Raw genomic sequence first — 19,308 nt, forward strand, 5'->3', positions numbered from 1 at the left:
AATGCCTTGTGTGAGAATTTCAAAACTGAAATCCTATTGCAACAACTAGTATTAATTCTTCTAACTGATAAATTAATTATTGAGTTTATTGCTACGACATCATCGAATTAAACACACTGCAACCTTCACAAATAAAATTCTATAGAAAATAAATAGCGTTGGAATTTGAGAAAATACTAGCACACACACACATAAAATGACACTGTTATTTTTGGACAAATGTCCCCAGAAAAACCCAACTTGGGAAAACCAGTGCAACAAATGAGGGTTTTATTATAATGGAATAGTGAAATTTTAAGTACAATCTATGGATTCCCAATTGACAATCCAAACAACAAGAAAATCTAGCCAAAATTATTTAAGGGAATTTCCCTTCTTCCACCAACAACCCCGACACAACTTCCCTTCAGAAAATTCATCCTCTTGGACCCTTTGCGTCAGCGTTTGCACAATGCTTGCATAGGCCCTATGACGTCTAGCCTCTAAACTACCTCTAATGAAGTCGTTATGCCTGCCTCTGCTAAGGAAATTGATTCTCTGGCCATATGGAAAACTTTCCTGGCGTCTGGAAGCTGAATCAATCTTTCCTCCAACCAAATCGAATTGCTCTTCTGAAGCAACTGTGCAGTCCTCTGCGCTGCCTCACTTGGAATAACTCGACCTCTTACTGCTGCCTCTTTGGATCTGGAAAACTTCCTGCAGATCACTATCTCTGCCCCTCACCGTCTCTGCTTCCTCAGTGAAGCTCGAACTCTTTGGCAAATGACTGCTGCTACTTTGGAAAATCGAATTCTCCAAGTGAATTTGGTGTATCATTTCCAAGTGCCCATTGAATTACTCTTATAATCCATTGTTGGAGCACCAACGACCAAGATCAACAATTAATGAATGGATAGGATCATCTTGGAGTCGATGTGTGTGAGTTTCTAGATGATTCGCACCTTGACTTAATTAATTCTGATTAATTAACCATATTCCCTAAGTTTAGGCTTAGGAAATATTTAAAACTGGTTAATAATCTAATTAAGCCATCTCTAGGTAGAATTCCAGAAACAATTTATGAGTTTTGAAGATCTCGTGTATTCTAGCCTCTCCACCAAATTTCGTGGCTAGAACCCATCCGATGCTACAGAAACTAACACCTTTTCCTTTGGGCATATGGAGTCCTAGATGCTTAAGATTAGCCAAAATCATCCTTAAGGAGGTCAAGACTCGATGCCCTGGGTACCAACCCTCAACAATCACCCACTCAAGAATTATGGAGTTTAATGGAGAAAAACAATATTTCTCTAGGAACATTCACCACATGTCATTTTTTCTCCAAGGAAAAAAATGTAACTTTCTATTAATAAAAATAAAATGTTACATAAGCAGATGCACAAGTGAATTCATATATTGTCCTTAAAGGCCATATGTATGTGCTACAAGCACTCATCGTAGCTAGGGTACCTAAATTTACAATTACCTAGATAAACTGGTTTTCTCTATTTTACCTTTTTTTGTATGAAATTTTTGTGAAACCCCAAAAGATGGAGTAGCCATAACAATTGCCAAGTTATCACTTTCTGATAAAATTGGCACTTCCTTGTTTGAGTCCGAACTCTTAGAAATGTGGGATCACTTTATGCCACCTGGTCCTAGGCTATTTCTCTTCTCCTCGTGCTGATTTTCAGGAGTCTAGATCACCGCTAAGTCATTTGGTTTCTCTGTATGTTTATCCAAATCTTTCTACTTCTCTTATCCCTTCTCCTTTTGGGGCCCTTGTTGGTCTTGTGCCTCTGGGTTCTGTTGGCTCTCTTCCATTTCTTCTTCTTCTTCCTCATAAGAGTGCAAGACTAGAAATTGGCATCCTTTTGGCTTTTGCAACCTTTTCTTTGTCCTTTTCTTCGCTTGAGGACATGTATTCTACAAATGTCTTGTTTGGTGGCAAATTTCACACTTGAAAGCAGTGTTTTCAAAATCTAACCATTGTGTCCACATGAAGTCTTCGTGTGTCAGATGGACACGATTTGGAAGCTTTTACTTAAGTCCATCTCCACACATATGCGTGCAAACATGAAGATATCTTTGTCCATTCCTAGGTCTATCTTTAGAAATCTCCCCAAATAATTGTCGGTGCCTTCTAGGACTTGGCGGTGCGAGAAAGGAAAAGGAAGATTATGTAAAATTACCCATACCAACATTTTTGTAACCACCATTGTATTGGCATCGAATCCGGGAAACCATGGAGTTACAAAGACACCTAATCTTCCCGACAACCATGGTCCCCTCATTTATGACATATTCCAAATATTCTGATTATTGATGTGGACCATGGAAAAACTCTTCGCGCATATGTAAATATCACAATCTTTAGTCCAATTGAGGAAGATCCATTGATGTATTTCTTCAGATTTGGGCCAAAAACTATTAAGTCGGCATATGATAGCTTTGGCTTGTAAAATAGTGAACACTGCTCACCTATGGAAATTTAATTGAAAGATTTGGAGCTTTCTTTAGCTTCTCTACTATGTACAGACCTGGAATTGTCAAATTTGGGGATTGTTTCTCTGTTGTGGCAGTTTTCCCTCTCAAACAATCCTTAAATGAAACCAGACCCTTGCTAGCAAAAGATGATCCAGGCGGAAAGCTTGCTTCTGGGGCTCCACCTTGCAATCTTAAATTTAGGATAATGGTAGAGTTCCTTTGAATGCCATAGTCTTCCAGCTGAATAGCATCCTGCAACATCTTTCCTGCAGAAATCAGAGTTTGTAAAGACGTTGGTATACTTGAGATATTTTGAATAAACTGCTTCATATCTGTTATGAAACCAGCTCACAAAAAGATAGAAAAGATAGATCAATGCCTCAGAATTTAGCCTCTTCGAGGGGGAAACCTCCTTTACATTACACAAATGAATGATTCCTTGATGATACAAATGACATAACAATAATAATGTAAGAGCACAATAATAACAATAGTGGGCTTCTATGGAGCACAATAGTAACAATATGGGTACTACATGGGTACATCAATATAATAAGGGGGTTGTACTAATAACAATAAGGGGTTACACTAGTAGTATAGGGGCCTAACATGCCCCTTTCCTTCAAAAAGTGTTGTCCTCAACATTTGAGTAGTTCTTGATGCTTCTATGTAAAATTCTTGTCCTCCCATGTGGAATCTTCAGCAGGTAAGTTCTTCCACTTGATGAGATACTCTGAAATTGATCGATTTCGTAGCTGTCGGGTTCTTGTTTCTGTGACTGCTCTAGGTTTCAATATGATTTTTCCTTCCACTTCAATTTCTAGCAATATTGTTTGAATTGGGATCTTTTGCAACTTTTGAATAAGTGGCCACACTTCTTTGTCCTTCTTCCATTCATCCCTTGCTTCGTTTATCCAATCTGGTTGGATAATAGAAATAGCACAAAACAATGCTTCCACATCCTCATCCTTTCTTGAGAGTGCATCTGCAACAAAATTTTGCTTCCATTTTCTATAGATGATGTCAAAGTCATAACCCAACGTATTTGTGACACATGTTTTATGCTCTTCTAAACGTAATAGTTGTTCTAAAAAGTGTTTAAGACTATCATGATCCATTTTTACCTTGAAGTGTCTTCCCATTCGGTAAGGTCGCCATTTCTTAAGTGCATGTAGTATTGCCAACATTTCCTTCTCATAAATAGCTTGCTTGAGATGTAGCAGCAAAAATATCCAATCACCTACATCAAAACATTTTTCACTACAATGTTGATCTACCTATTGTTTCATTTGATTTTGCACCAAAGTGGCATTATCCTTTAAAAGTTGGAGAACTTGTTGTTGATGCTCAATGTGATCTTTCACTGCTTGAACCTCTTTCTTCTTGATATGTCCTTCTATCTTTAGAGTTTGAGGATTGGTAATTTCTTCCAATCCTTTACAAGATATGGTCGGATTCATTTCTTGATGCTTGATGTGATCTTTCACTTCTTGAACATTTTTCTTCTTGATATGTCCTTCTATCTTGATATTTTGAGGAGTGGTAATTCTGACCAATGAATTACAAGATATGGTTGGATTCATTTCTTCTTTCTCGATGTGATCTTTCACTTCTTGAACCTTTTTCTTCTTGATATTTCCTTCTATCTTGAGAGTTTGAGGAGTGGTAATTCTTGCCAATGCTTTACAAGATATGGTCTGATTCATTTCTTCTTTCTCTGGGGTTGGCTCCTAGCGTATATCCTCTTCTTTTGATGTTTCTTGATCCTTTTCTTCCTCCTCTTCATACTCTATGTAAAATAATTTCTTCTCAGCACACTTATGACCTTTAGTGCATTTGTTATCATAATTGTAACAATGCCCTTTTTCTCTTTTTTCTTCCAATTGTTGTGGTGTAACCGTTGTAGGTTGTGGAAGGCTAGGAGAAACAACACTTCCATCTTTATAGTTGTGAGGGGTAGACTTCCTTGTTGCCATAATTTTACTTTCCACTATGTAACAAAGCTTTTTTAATCTTTCCAATTGTTGTGGTGTTGCTCTTTGTATCCTCATAATGTGCTATCATTTCCTCCGTGAAAATTGACCACGTAACAAGTTGTTTACTAGAACAAAGCCCATTATACCATAAAAATTGATCCGGTTCTAAATATGAAGATGCAATACATACATTTTGTAACAGTGGTACACCATGTAGATCAAAATATTGCTCCATCTGAAGTATCCAATTTACCAGATCCTTGCCATCAAACATCCTCATCTTGCTTTTTCTTGATTTTAGGAGCTCGATCATGAAACGACTGTAACTCTGTACTTTCAGATCTTTAAGTTCTAAAAATGCGAGTTGTAGTAGCCCTCTGCGTCCTCTTTCCAATGCCACCAATCTGATCCAAATTGGATTCTCCAAGGAAGAGTTATGCCAAATCTCCCACAGTGACCTGATTATAGACTAGTTCAGTAGAGTGAACTTGTACGACGTGCCACGTGTCACTGTTTCGACCTTTGGCTCTGAAAATATGTACAAGAAACTACAGTCCGTCCTCTTTTTGTACCTTCTTACGAAATTTCAATCCAATTCTCAGAGAGAAAGTTATGATGATTTTCCCCATGTCACTTGTTTGGAATGTAATTCAGGAGTCTGCAAAAAAACCAAATTCCTCAGATCATATCTCCGCAAACATAACGCGAAAAGCTCTGAAATTTGGACCCGAGGTTCAGTGAGATTTCCTCTCAAATGGGTTTTTTCTTTCACTTCTGAAACGTCGCAAAAAAAAGTTATAGCGAAAATTCCACGATGACCTGTTTGGAGCAGCGAAACCCTAGAATCCAAAGCTTTGATACCAAATGTTATGAAACCAGCTCACAAAAAGATAGAAAAGATAGATCAACGCCTTAGAATTCAGCCTCTTCGAGGGGGAAACCTCCTTTACATTACACAAATGAATGATTCTTTGATGATACAAATGAAAAGACCTCCTTTCTATATATACGAGTCTAAGGGGTCATAATATAATCAGATCCGACATAACAACAATAATGTAAGGGCACAATAATAACAATAGCTATGGGGCACAATAGTAACAATATGGGTACTACATGGGTATATCAATATAATAAGGGGGTTGTACTAATAACAATAACGGGTTACACTAGTAGTATAGGGGCCTAACAATATCTTTCACTAGATCCATTCTCCGAACTCTTAGCCAGATCGATTTCCCATTAAGGGTTTTGACAAAGACCTGGAACAACTCCTCCGGATCTAGATCTAAGCATTGTGGTCTCCTCTCTACTTGTTTCTCCTCTAGATCTGGGTCAAAATGATAGATCTGGGCTTTGTTATGAAAAGAGTGGTCCCTCCGCCAAGCAAGGAGACTTGGATCCCTATTGCATGAAATCATCCTGCATACAACCACCGAAAGTGAAGGAATTTGCTGCAGAGTGATGTCTTGGCATCCCTCACCATCTAAAACCATAGACCCAAACAATATCCCAATAGATCTTCCAAAAGAGATAAACGCAAAATATGCGTTGTTGTGAGTGATCAAACATTTCTAGAGCTCCTTTATCTCCTCTCCATCAGAGATCACAGTACTGTCAGAGAGGATTCACTGCCAGTGCAGAAGACCTAGATCCACATCGCATGCAAATACTTGTTGCAGAGTGATTTCTCAACAACCCCTACCAATCCAAACCACTAACCAGATCCATGGCCCAATTGTGATTTCTTGAAGGGAGAAAGCCTTAAAGGTTTTGCTACTCTGAAAGGCCAACCTTGGCCGAAGGTCACCAATCTCCCTGCCATCCATTTTCATTGTGTTTTACCAGGCCTCGATTGTGCTTGCGGTAGAGTAAACCCTTGCCATCGTTCCGTCCATCATGCAGTAGATCCAGAAATCTAATAAAACTATCCATTCACCACATGTCATATTATGAGAAACATATGCAATTGCAAACCAAATAGCTTTCAAAAATAAATCTTCAACAATTAGGGCACAATATAGCATTAACCTAGTTGCGACAATTCCACACATTAGACATTATTTCAAGAAGGACTTCAACAAAAATCACTTACAAGATGACAATATGGTATATCCATCCACATTTCAAGAGTTAGCTCCACAGTCCCAAAAATATCAAAATTTCAACTCCAAATATTGAAATGCATCCAAGATCATCCAATAGCCAATCCAAGAACAATTGTGAATTTGCTAAGAAAGCCAAAATTCCCAAGTGTGATGACGATCCAATACAAATGAAGTTAATTTCTATTTATATGAGTCCTATTAGGTCGATTTATTAGCCTAAGCCCCTCAACATTATAAAAATGAGCAAGATACATCCCTTGGTCACAAGTAGTTTAACAAAATTATGAATTAGCCATCCAAATGCAAGCCGAAATGATGATGTCATGTTGATGGAGGGTTGTTGGAAGGTCACATTGAGTTCTCTTTCTGCCAAAATGAGTGAGAGGGCTCCATAAATCTCGAACAAGGGGATGGCCCCTTAGTCTCCATGTAAGTCATCATGTGGTGCTCCAATTTGTGTTTGGGGCACAAAAACTGGTCCCATGGATCTCTTGATGATAGAATAGCCTGTAATGCTCCAATACTGAGGCCTATAAAGATGGTGCTTGCCCTCCCATGTCTCAAGGGGTGAGACAAAACCTCCTCTGGGCCTTGGTTTAGCTGCCACATCACATGGTACATGCTAGGCTGGTCGAGGCACACTGGTTGAAGTGCACCATCTCTTGAATAGTGCGGGGCAATGAGCAAACTTTTGAGGGTGATGAAGGTGCCCATTACATGAAATGATGCTCTGCACATGATGGGAGTCCCATGCCTCTCAAGACTTCACCTAGGGGTGTGAATATGATCCTTTGGTGGACATGGGCCCTAATTAAGTTTCGCAACCCATTATGAAATCACCTACTAATTACATATAATGTCTAGTGCTGCATCATCACCATTAGATACAATAATTCATTAGTGCATCTAAGTGAACCAAGCTTGTTAAGGTGGGGCAATTCATCGCCCACCAGGGGTTGGGACATGCGTGGGGTTCCATAATGATATGATGGCACTCATGGGGCCCTAGGAACTAGGCTGATGGATATGATTAGGGGTAGAGGTCATGTTTGGATTTTGCCCACATTCTATATTAAATGTCTTAGCCATATTTTTCATTTTATAATATTCTTTCTTTTGTTTCTTTCTTGTGGCCATGATATGCTTTTATCGTTCTTTTCGCTGCATTGATCTATACAGAAACATTTCCAGGCCCAACCTAGATATGTGGACAAGGGAAAGGGGAAGTGCTAGCGCCTTCTGGACCCAGAGAAGGAAAATGTTGAAATAGGGCTTGTAATGTGCGGAGGGGAGTGAAAAATGTGGAATGGGAAATGAGACCATGCTACCAAAATTGGGGTTTCCCAAGTAGTCCCCTTCTTGAAACCGTAGGTCGATAGGGGAGATCCCACAGGACTAGGATTGAGGATTAATCCCCCATTTAAAGTGAGGGAACAAAACTACGGTCAAAGCCCTTCCTTCTTCCAAGTCACCTAATAATCCATGCCCAAGATGCCCAAATGAAAAACAAGCATAAGCACCCTATTGCACAATGAAAACATACCTTTTGGGTTAGATTGCCCAACTTCTAACATATGCTCTCGACAAATGGATGAGGGGACATATGACTGATGTAGGGAGCAAAGATTAAATGACATAATGTATTGGCTACACTGATGGTTGTTAGGGGGGTTGCTGACTACTAGTTGAAGAGATAAATGGGAGAAAATGTCTCCCATGGGGTCACACACTTTTGGTGGGTAACAAGATGCACTTTGAGTTTGGAATTAAATAGGAAATAAGCAATAAATTATCGAATTTGAAGCATCTCCAATAGCTTTTCTAAGTTGATCTGAGAAAAATCATGAAATAGTTGTTAATATTTCAACTAAAAGGTCATTAGAACTTAGAAGCACTCAAAATGACTCTAAAAAGCTTGGATATTTTGCCAGTTATACTATATAGCATCTAAAGCTGCACCCCCATATTGGTTATATCTCCTAAATCCAAATATCTTGTTGCTACGACAGGTTATGTTCTAATGGCTGCACTTTAAGTAAAGACATAAACACTAGATTGTTGAAGGTAAAGCATCTCTAGGAGCTTTCCCAAGTTGATTGTTATTCAAACCATCATTGTTGGCCAAAAGACTTGCATGCATTCCTCCAAACCATGGTGCTTCTAGAGATAACGCATACATCCTTGACCTCCACCATGAGTGCTTAATCATGATGCATGGGAGGAAATTAAGGGTTGTGACCATGGAGGGGACGTGGGGGTTGATGATCCACAAACCTAGCAATCTTATCGATGGAGTTTGGATTCAAATGATGTGATGAGTTTAATTACACAATTTTTTGACTTGAAAAAGAGTTCAAAAACACATTCCTCCAGAAATCATCATCATGCATGCTAGAGATATGACAACAAATCTCTCATGGCAAGGAAAGGGGTGAGCATTAGCTAATCGACGTCATTTAGACATTTTGGTGGTGTCATGGTCTATTCCTCTATTATTTGGCTTAGCATTCACTCCCCTGGTGCTTTTTATGGTTCCTCCTCCAAGGTTTACAAAGTATTTCACATGATTTAATGTTTGTACCTTGTATCCTCTTCTTCTCTCTTCACCCTCACCTTTCAATTTGCACTGGTTCCCCACCTTCTATGATGCGATGTCAACATTTGCTGGGTCTGGAGGTTGTCAGGGGCACAAGGTAACTCGTTGACTTTTGGGTTCAAGAGTGTTGGCTATACTAGCCAATCATGAAACAAAGGACAAAGAATTATATGCAAGAAACCAAAAGGGGGAAATTATATTTGAAAACTGTTCCTGTGTGTGTTCATATTGTATAAATTGTCACAACATTTAATGATAGGTGACCATAACAATTATGTCACAATTAGATTTTTTGTTGAAACCATTTCCTTAACTTCCTCTAAATATCTTCATGAATCTTTGCATAAATATTTTAAGTAATATTCACCCCTAACATCACTCATTTCTCTTAATCTCTCATTCTTTTATAGACTCCTATTTTGTAAATTTAGATATTAAATATAATTCACAAGTAGGAGTTATCTCATCATACTTTCCCTTAATGAGTACTTGTGATTTCTCTATCTTTAGCTATCTGTTTGAAGTGGTCCCATCTTCATCTTCAGTGTTTTGTTTGTTCTCTTCCTCTTTGGGCTATTTCATTTATCTTCACTTTCATCTTGTACTTGCAAACCATAAATAGTGTGTTTGTTGAAGTCCATATAAAAAAGTAACCATTGACCGAAATACATGGGTCTCTAGCCATTGCATTGGCTGGTTCTATAGGAAACCTTTTCTTGTAATTCGTTTAACAACCTATCTTTATACTTGTACATTAAAATCCCCCCATATCATCATTGTTCATCAACTTGGCTTTTTTAGCTTACCTGTAACCATTGGTTTTAGCAAACCACAAACATACATTACATCAAGTGGTTTTGGATGACCAAAACCTTCCTCTTTCACAACAAGTGGTTATTGTGCACCAGTTCCTCTCTCATGGCATGTGGTTATTAAGAACTAATGCCTCTTTCAATGGGGGTATACTTGCCTCATTAGGCATTTCATCACTTTGACTCGAAGATATTCAATTTAATTTTTTATTCAGGCCCATCTAGCCCTTTTCTTTCCATATCAAATAAAAACATTTCCTTTTCATAAATACATTATTTAGGATGCTTAGGGATGTTTTTTTATGGATTCACTACATCTGCATCTAAATTCTTAAAACACGGTACTATCATTTACCTTACTTCATGTCCTTCTTCTTGCTTGTATATTAATCCTCTTTTTTCTTCTTTTGCTCCTCTCATATTCCTTTTGATTGCTTCTCTTCTGTTTCTTTATTCTTTTTACCTTTTACTCAAGTCCAGGGTTCCATTCTTTTTGTCATCAACTTCTTTTTGCATCTTGTTGTATCGACTTCAAGTCTTCTTCTTTGTTGTTCTTCATTTATCTGCTCCATTCATGGAGTATTTTCATCTTTTCTTCTCTCTTCATCTTCGTCTTTTGCTTCATCTTTGTCATAAACTCTATCATCGTTCTTCTTTGAATCTTTCATTGTACCTGCATAAATTGTTTATGGTAGGAAGGATGTCTCCATCTTTCAATATTCTACCTTCATACATTCACTTGAAATTACTTGCATTGATTCGCAAATTGTCATGGATATTCCACTGGAGAGTTTGTCACAATAGATCTGATAAAATTATACTTAAAATTCCAATATCTACACTGAGGATTTATTTCTCTTTAGATTTATGGATCTCTAAATTACTGTGTATTGCGTATGCATGCAAATTATAATTATGCAGAAAATAGATAACAACGAAATAAATGTTGAAAATAGTAGTGAGTAAGTTCTTCTTTGACTTGTGCCTTAGTCAAAGAGACCACAAGCAGTCCTTCTTTAGCATGCACATGTTCCTATAGTTTAGGACGAGTTCCTATAAGTTAGGACGATTTCATAAAGCATTTTAACTCATGCGAATAGTTGGAGGCTTAGTTGTTTGTCTCCTAGTGCAAGTTAGAAGTCTCAATGGTTATTTGTGGCTAGGACGAGTTACATGAGTCAGTTACACTCAATTAACTAGTTAATCACAAGATCGAGTTCCAAAAATAAATCTGCCAAATTTAGATGGGTCGAATTGCTTATAAGGAGTTCAAAAGGCACAATTATAATCATTGTTTTTCTCAGCACAAGGTTGTGAGACAAGAAAATAGAAAGCGCGAGTTTTGTGTGAGCTAGGAAGACTATGCAGGAGAGGCTTGTTACCACTCTCACTAGAAGGGGTCCTAGGAGGGGATCCTATAGAGAAACTACTAGGTCAAGGGCAGCAACAAAGCGATAGCCCACTGTCACCTCAGCTAAGGTTCCCTGCTTTTTACAGACTTTCACCGATGGGAGGAGACCCAGTATAAGGGGAATCACTAGATGAATGGATCAAATAAGAGGATAAGGAGTGATTACAAAGGCCTATTCACAAGAGAGATTCAATTATATGGATTTATTGCTTGGAAAGCAAGGGGATATGCTCTCTAGGAGGGGTTAAGAGAATTCTTGAGGCTAGGGTTTGGGAATATATTTTGTCAAGAGGTTTCTTAGACCCGAAAATCCTTGTGGAGAATTGGCCTTTATGTGATCTTTGTGGAATTAGAGTTGTAAAGTTGCAGGACCACACAGGACCAAGTGGACCCAAAATTAGGTCAAGGGTAAGGAGTTGATCAACCAAGGAGGGCTTGACCTAATTAGGGAAGAGAAGAGGATTAAAGGACTAATTTTCTTTTGAGATTTGGATGCAATGATCCTAATGAGATCAATAACCCAAAATCAACCCAGGGCAAGAAATGGTCTTGTGGCTAGGGCTTGCTATATCTCGAGATTCCATAGTCAGAATTGCTTGAAATTTGGAGGACCTCTTGAGAAAACTACAACGCAGTAATGGACCAGTTTTCAAGGTTTTTGGATGGCAAAAAGTGATTTCGTGTGATGCCCTAGGAGACTTTCTAGGGTTAGGCTTAGAATTGGAAGAAATGAAGAAGCGAAATGTTATTTTGACCACCAAAGGGATACGAGGGTCAATGCGTTATTGCTTGGGCTTAATGGAGTCAAGATACACATAGATCATGAAATTTTGTGAGCTAAGGAGCCCTAATTGATCTTTGTTAGCCTCTCCGAGGGTAGCAACTAGATCAATAGAGATTTATACTTCAAATTTGTGAAGGAGACAAAGTTTCAAGGTCTTTAACTTGAAAGGTGCCTCTAGGAACATTTGCCCAATCCCTCAAAGGTCAATGGATGCATTTAATCACTTATTCAAGGTCCTAGAATAATTTCGCATTACATTTAACCCATACGAGAATAAAGATAACAACATACATGCAGTTAACCAGTAAGATAACAAGAATAGCATCAAAACCCCCAACCTTTGGTTAACACAACGCTAGCACTTATATCTCCAATAGAGAATCAGGGGGGGTGGAGAAAGGTTGAGAAGAAAAAAGGGTGAAAAGCTTGACTTTTCCCCCATCTGTACATTTATTTCTTGTTTCTTTTCATGATCTTTGATCTGCAGCTATACTGCTGATGCAATGCGCCATAGCATCTGCAACATGTAATTTTGTTTTAATTAATAAAATTACGATTTTTCCTTGGAAATAAAAAAAACATCCCTTGGTGACAAGCCCACCAAGATAGCTCAATAATACAATAATAAGCCTTTCAAGAGGGTCGAATGATCAATAAAGTGAGTCATTGGGCCTTTGAGGAGGCCTAGTGAAGTCCAAAGTGTGCCATGATGTGAGAATGGACCTCAAAGATAGTGGACAAAGGTGTGGCCCCTTGTTATCCAAGCAAATCCATGTGGTGACCCCAAGTGGGTGTGGGGGGCATAAGGATATTCTCATGGGTCTCCAAGTGGATTGAAAGTGCTTGTAAACCATCTGTAAGGGTTGGGAGGATGGCATAAGCCCTCATCTAGACCCTGGATCATCTGCCAAGTGTGTGGTGCATGTGTGGAGCCGACTAGGCATGGTAAACTAGGTGCATCGTCATCGTCCAAAAGGTGGAACACGAGCAATCAATGAGTGGTGTTAGCAATCCATGATGTGCTCTTTGCGATGGTGGAGGACAATGGCTCTCAATTCTCACCCTACAAGTGCCAATGTGGCCCTCTGGAGGGCTATGACTCTGTATAGGGAGACCAAGACCCAAATGTAGACCCACCTGTTATCCTGCATAAGATCCAATGCGTCCCCTTGCCCTCTAATACAACCAATAATTAGAATTATCAAAGTAAAAGAGCTTACAAGTCATAGAACCAATGGGCCACTTCATGGTGGCATGCCCTTCCATAGTGGGCTTTGGAATGTACATGTGTCTCCAAGACCAATAAGGGGGTTAATCAAGGATCCTATTAGGTGATTCAATCTTTTAAAAGGGGTGACATGTCCATGGTACATCCCTTAGGTGGTACATAGAAAATGATGTGGTAATGGAACAAAGTGGGGATCAGGGGAATCATCCAGACCACATGTTATGGTACAAGGGTAGCTATAATAAGGGAAGCCCACACCTGGGTATATGAGTGTAGGAGGGAGCAAATCGTGGTACATGAGCTACCCCAACCTTTGTTTTTCCACCCTTCTTCATATACCTTTTGCCTTTTATTGATTTTTCTTCATAACAGTAGGATATAACAGTAGATACCCCCTTAAGGTGGGGTAGTTCATCGTCCCCTAGGGGTTGGTACAATCATGGGTTCCTTAATGATGGAGGGGGCTTATCTAGGACCCATAGGAATTAGGGTTGACGGCCATGGATAAGGGGTGGAGCTCATGTTTGGTTTCTCCCACATGCTAAATTTGTTTGTCCCAACCATTTTTGCCTTTTGTGGTACATTTCCTATTAAGAGTGGCCAAATTATGTTTTTTCTTTTCTTTTTAGCTGCATCAACCATCGGGCATCATTCCAGGCTCGACCCAAGGTGTGGACAAGGGGAGGGGGACGCTAACCCTATGTGGACCCAGTGGACCCGGATGGGAAAAGAGATGAATGGGGCTAAAATACGTGGAAGGGTGTGATGCATATGGTGTCAGGAAGCGGAACCACGCAACCAAAATCGGGATTTCCCATGTAGTGCCAACCCTAACGCTAATGGCTAGTAAAGGATATCCCATGAGACTAAGATACAAGGCTAACCACAAAATCAAGCATTGGAGACAAGGGTACAAACCTAGCCCACTCTTTCCGTCGAATTCCCCCACCAATCCATGCCCAAAATCGCCCATGAGAAGTAAGGAAAATTACTCAACTATACCAATGAAAAGCCATACCTTTGGGGTCAGGAGGCCCACCTTCAAACATACAATCACAACAGATGGGCGAGGGACCACATGGCTGGCTTAGGTGGCGGAGATAATGGAACATCGAGCTATCTGGTGGCTACAAGGGGTTGTTGGCTACCGACTGAAGACCATCTAGGAGAAAAAAATTCTCTTATATATACTACCCATAGGTGGTGGATAACAAGGCCTATTTGCTCAAACTTTGTCAATAAAATTTGTACAGTTAGCAGAGGGTTTTCCTAGTTGGGTTCCCTAGAAAATTTTGCGTTTTTGCTATCATATGATTGTGTTTTATTTATGTTATATTCCGCTGCAAATTGGTAGAGAAATTTTGTGTCTTGGTGCAATGATTAGTTTCAGATTTGTTGACTACAACAGTTGCATAATTTCAAGGAAACTCTACAATTAAAGCTGAAAAAATGCAATTGACACAAGATATAACCTGGGAACCCTTTTAAGAGAAAACTTAGCTAGAAGGTGAGGCCGCTCTTCTCTCTTTCTTTGAATAGAAAATGGCTGCCGGTACAAAGAAGTAAAGCTTGTGGACCGTGGGCTACTATAGTGCAAAACTCCTCTATGTTTGTACTCTACCTCTATCCCTCTCATATACTCTGCATGTTTATGGAACAAAATACACCGGAAAAGAATAGAACCCGTTTTCCTTGAGTAATTGGGGCTAACATAGAACCCTCTTGAATTGTGGTGGCCAAAACAAGAAGGTCAACTTCTGAGTGGCATAACTTTTGCATACAAACTTCAATTGAGGTGCTTCTTGCTTTGTTGAAAGGTCTCTGTTTAGAATAAGAAAAACAAGTGTTGTGCCAAACTAGAAAAATTTTACCCCCAAAAGGTGTCGTTTGATGCCTCAAAATTCTCTTGGAAGGTTTTAGACCCAAATTTTCCAAATTGGGTCCCGTTGGTAAGAAAAGGTCTTGTGAGATGATTCCTCCACTTTTTCTACTCTGAAAGCATCAAGATGGATGAAAAACAATAAAATGATTCAATTCAGATCACACCTCTCCATTTTGGAAAGCTTTTGGTCTGCAAAAGCTTCTACTAAATGAGGTGAAGAAATCTATCCTCCACTTTCTCTTGGGTGTACCATTTAGCCTTTCTCAGAAGTTGTCCTTTCAACCCAATCTGCCAAAGGTTATGCTGCCCTTGTCTTTTAGTTTTGGACCTCTTTTGCAAAACTGTATCCTTTGTTAACTCGGCCTGAGCGGCTGGTGCCAAATCCTTTACAAAAGGTATGACCTGTTTCTCTTCCTCATCTAACATGGAAGGCTCATAGAGTTTCAAATTCCTTACATTTACAACTGAGTAAATGTGCATGTATGGGGGTAGATTGAGTCTATAGGTGTTATCTCCCACCTTTTCCAGTATCTCAAAGGGGCAATACCACAAAGCCTTGATTTTCTTACGAGGAACCTACAACCTCTCCTTGTTCAACTATAACCATACTCTATCTCCCACCTTGAATGACTTCTCCATTCTGTGCTAATCATGCTTGGCCTTGTATTTTTCTTGTGACTTCTGCAGTGTCTCCTATACCTGTATATGGATTTTCCTTATCTTTTCTACAAATCTTTCTGCCCTTAAGGAATCACTTGTAAGATCCTCCCTAACTCCTTGTTGACCATATGCAATATCCAAAGGCGAAGGTGGAAAATATCAAAAACAAGTTTCAAATGGGGAATTACCAGTAGAAGTTTGGACAACTCTATTATAAGAGTGTTGTATATATACTAGATTTTCATCCTAGGTCTTCGAATGCTTCTGATTGTAACCCATCAAAAGATGCACCAAAGTCTTGCTGACTACTTTTGTTGTTGATGGAATGCTGTAGACCTCTTTAACTTTGTGTCCATCTTCTCACACAATGTAGTCCAAAATGCACTGATAAATCTTGTCCCTGTCTGAAACGTGTTAGCTTTCTAATACCCAATTGCTAATTTAATAAAAAAATTATGATGAAGAAACTGAAAACTGAACTCCAAACACTCTTACTAAATAAGTTGAGTATTCTAACAAATAATAGTAGCGAAAATTAAATTCATGAAGACACAAGCATGCAATAAAAAATATGCTAGCAAATTTGGCCCCCTACTTCGTGGTTTAGAGAATGAACACTTCGGCCCTCTTTATGCTTCCATATTTTGGTATTCAAAATAACAACCCAGCCTCTTGGTGAATGAAGAATAGACCTGCCACTGAAACACAATGCCAATAATCTCCTGCAAATAAGAGTATCGTGACATCGTCAAATCATAAGAGATGAATCAAACAACCAAACCATTAAGATCCAATGGAAGATCTGAAATAATCTTCCCAACAAGCTAACTAGGGTGGCTAGAATAGAATGAATTTCCATTGAGTTCGTTCTCCTTTTATAATACTTCATGGAACCTCCCTCTAGATTCTAGATTCTCCCTTTTCTTTCCTTATTATTTTATTGGTGTGGCATTTTCCACCTTTTGCTGTCATTTAATAAAGTAATAATTTGTGGTCACTCCAATAAAATAATAACTTACCTCTTTTTTTCAATAAAATATAAATGGAGTTGTCTTTAGTGAGATTTTTTGGACTTTCCGGTGCTGAATCCGGTGGAAAAATTTGAGGTTAAATCTTGATTTGTGTTATTTAAACTGCATATTTGTGTTATGTAATTAAGCTGGAGTACATGAAGCGTTATACCCTTCACCATTGGATATTAATGATGATAATGATTATTATTTAATAGTTTATATTTATTTTATATATATTTGTGTTCATCTCAGGTATTTTGGAGGAGGCGAAGACACATGAGAAACATAATGCTGCACATTACAAACAGAACATTACATTCACATTGCCTTCACAGGAGTGTTCTCTTAGTAATCCAACCATAATTAAAAATGGAGAGTGAATCCTTACATTGGTTTTAGCTTGTTAAACCTCAGATTTGCTTGTGCATTTCTAGGGTTAAGATCCAGTTAGATTCCATCATGTTGGTTCTAGTATAGGTGCATCCAGGCCTTCACAGAGACTAGAGCTTGCTTAGTGTCAGCTTCATTGGATTTTGAGAAATTGCTACTTTTAGCAGTTTGCTTTTTTCCAGAAGCCAGAGATCCAGGGCCTGCATATCAGAGGTTATGGCATATTCTTCGTCCCCTCGAGTTTAGGATGTTGAGGAGCCTATTTTGGTGAGATGGAAGTAGTTTCATGACACCGCTGTTTTTCAGGGCTTGCATGTTTCTGAGAACATGTTTTGGTTCCTTGAAAAAAAGCAAGTCAAATGGAAATCCTTTCATTGAAATGCAATAGCAGTGTCCGTTTTTGGATGTATTATATATGGCAGCATTTGCAGGATTCTCCCCTTCATTTTCAGTCTTTCTTACTTTCTAAGAACTTGTCTGCGTTGTTTTATGTATGTCTAGAATTAATAGTTTCTATTCATTGCAGGAATACGGTGTAATATTGTGATTCCAGATTGCACTGCTGGAGTAGTTCTAGGATTCCAGTGGGCGGAAGATGTTCAGCAGGCCAATAAATCTTCTGTTTGTAACATGTAGCAGCGATATAATGGCAGGCCAAAGTGCTTATGTGTTGTACGCATGCTTCGTTGGATGAATGTATAAGGGAGGTCTCTTATCCATGAATAGCATCATTATTGTTATTGACATGGGTTAATTTGCTCCTTCAGAGCTTTTTTAATATTGTTATGTTTTAATAATTTGGATAAATGCAATATTTTGTACTTTTTTGAGTTATCTAGTTTTGGGCCAATATTGAAAACGAGGGCGGGCTTTCGTTATGTTCATTATAATACAAATCCTAATCTATATTTATCATATATATTACTTGCTACTTTTAAACCAAAGTTCATTTTTAGTTGGCATGTGCACCATGAGGTGTCTCACAGTTATATAATTTTTAGCAATGACCTACCCATCTCCTGTCATAGCCTAAATCACTATGCTTTTGACCTTTGTTCAAGGCAAAGTTTGTGGAAATTTGTCCTTAGTGTGCTTTTGAGTAGTTTACCTCTAGTTGTCCAATGTGTTGGCAATTTTGTAATAACAGATTTTCAGTGGTTGGTAGTGTATTCCCTTTCGAAGTAGCATCCAGATTGAGTTTTACACAGGAAATAACAACAGACGTAGGAAGGACTTTGTACTGATTTTTTTCCGCATGTTTTTGTGGTACAGAATCATGTGACAATCGTAAAGTTACAGGAGCTTATTTAGATTGGCAGTTGATTTTTTCTAGGTACAATTAAAACCTACTAAGGAGGACAATTTTATTTGTAAAGCTTAATTCAATAACAGACGTATGTGGAGGCAGCCCAACAATTTATAGCCAGATTGAAGTCATTCATTATGAAGATGTGTCGTTTAGTACCTTTAAATTTTAATACTGAGATAAATTTGAATCAGCATAGAATTATTTACACCTCCCATGTGCTTGCTACAGGAAATTTAGAGTGTTGGGGGATAAGGTGCAGTCTTACAAGCAGACCATGGTAATCTAATATGGATGCCTATAAGGGATGTGGATGTGCTCTAGGAAGTGGCAGTCAGGTAGTAACTGAATGAAGGAAAACTAGGACGATATTGTGTGTAAAGAGTTAAAGGCATTGCCTTGTTTACTAAGTAGAGTACTTACCATTTTCAGCACACGTATTCCATGTTTTCTTTATTTGAAATATATTTTAATGGTTTAGCATGAGTTGCATGCAAGTGGCCACAAAGGAAAGTTTGATTGGCTGCTGCACTCCATTGTTGATTGTCCATTAAAAACAAAATGCATGCAGACTTTCCTTTTCTGTGTGATCACTGATTATAAAGCATAAGTTGTTATTTTGATAAGATGATTTAGGCAAGTAAACAGTTGGAGGAGAGAAAGACCAGTGCTGAAA

At 38.6% G+C, this 19,308-nt stretch overlaps 1 long non-coding RNA gene across 4 annotated transcripts in view; it reads left to right on the forward strand.

Annotated features, from left to right (window-relative positions):
• LOC149189156 (uncharacterized) overlaps positions 1-18,331 on the forward strand; it is a 231,568-nt gene extending 213,237 nt beyond the window's left edge. For 2 of the 4 annotated variants that reach the window (XR_016256335.1, XR_016256336.1), the window contains one exon: positions 17,853-18,329. This is a non-coding gene — a long non-coding RNA (uncharacterized LOC149189156). Of the gene's footprint in view, positions 1-17,852 lie in introns of all 4 variants that reach the window. The other 2 variants (XR_016256334.1, XR_016256333.1) reach the window with 2 other exon arrangements.
• The last annotated feature ends 977 nt before the right edge of the window (positions 18,332-19,308 follow it).

This window comes from Pinus tabuliformis, chromosome 3_1 (genome assembly GCF_031772625.1).
Source record: "Pinus tabuliformis cultivar Carrire ecotype Pingquan chromosome 3_1, CPIR1, whole genome shotgun sequence".
NCBI lineage: Eukaryota > Viridiplantae > Streptophyta > Pinopsida > Pinales > Pinaceae > Pinus > Pinus tabuliformis.